Raw genomic sequence first — 1,173 nt, forward strand, 5'->3', positions numbered from 1 at the left:
TGTTACACACTGATGATAGGATTCTAAGGGCATAACATGCTGATGACATTCTGTTTGGAATGATGATCTTCATCTCTTTCCAAAAGTTAAAGAACGCCTCACTTTCACAATAATGAAATGATGCAAGCAGAAATGAAATTGTGACTCCGTTAACAAAGTGAAACATTCTACAGTGATAGTATCAACAAACTAGTCATTCATTGGGAGAAATGTGTTTGTTGTCAGGGAGAGTATGTTATGAACTAATTACGTAGACATGAAGAAAAAAGATATAGAATGTTAGTTTTATTTAAAAAGTCTTAAGAGTCTTCACGTATAATTTCTGGTGCATTACTTTTCAGCATGCCCTTTAACTTGCCTGCAATCTTCAAAAGAACCATCGTTCTGCTCGATAAACGTTTTAGAGAGCCATAGTTCGAATCAGTAAACTTTTTAGAGAGCATTATGATGTTAGTTCTGGTGGCAACGGGCTTGCCGCACTGGATACACCGGTTCCCGTCAGATCACCGAAGTTAAGCGCTGTCGGGCGTGGCCGGCACTTGGATGGGTGACCATCCGGGCCGCCATGCGCTGTTGCCATTTTTCGGGGTTCCTCAGCCTCGTGATGCCGACTGAGGAGCTACTCGACCGAATAGTAGCGGCTCCGGTCAAAGAAAAGCATCATAACGACCGGGAGTGCGGTGTGCCGACCACACGCCCCTCCTATCCGCATCCTCCTCTGAGGATGACACGGCGGTCGGATGGTCCCGATGGGCCACTTGTGGCCTGAAGACGGAGTGCATGATCTTAGTTATGACTGGTATATATTACAGCATTTCGCTTTGGACTTAACCTCATCTAGACCCACTCATTTACAATAAAAATCAATAACTGTCATTCCGTATCATCGACTATATTTTTCTGGTGATATGTTATCTTCATCAGTCTTAAAGTGGTGATGAAACCTTACCGAAAAAGCTAGGTGATGACGGTACACTGTGTCAGATTGTAATGGCAACACCGTTTCATTACATGACACTTGTAGATGTGGAAGTATTTCGTTTCAGGGAGTATTGTGACTTACATCAACAATAGGGATAAAATCTGGAATTAATTACATTCTTCCGGCAGCTAACAGTAATTCAGACTGCCTATTTGTTTGTGTGTATGCTTAGTATTTTAACTAATATGTAT

General features: G+C 42.1%; 1 pseudogene; it reads left to right on the forward strand.

The window, feature by feature from the left end:
- Positions 1 to 461: 461 nt before the first annotated feature.
- On the forward strand, positions 462 to 579 carry LOC124799662 (annotated as a pseudogene).
- The last annotated feature ends 594 nt before the right edge of the window (positions 580 to 1,173 follow it).

The sequence above is a fragment of the Schistocerca piceifrons genome, chromosome 5 (assembly GCF_021461385.2).
Source record: "Schistocerca piceifrons isolate TAMUIC-IGC-003096 chromosome 5, iqSchPice1.1, whole genome shotgun sequence".
NCBI classification, from domain to species: Eukaryota; Metazoa; Arthropoda; class Insecta; order Orthoptera; family Acrididae; genus Schistocerca; species Schistocerca piceifrons.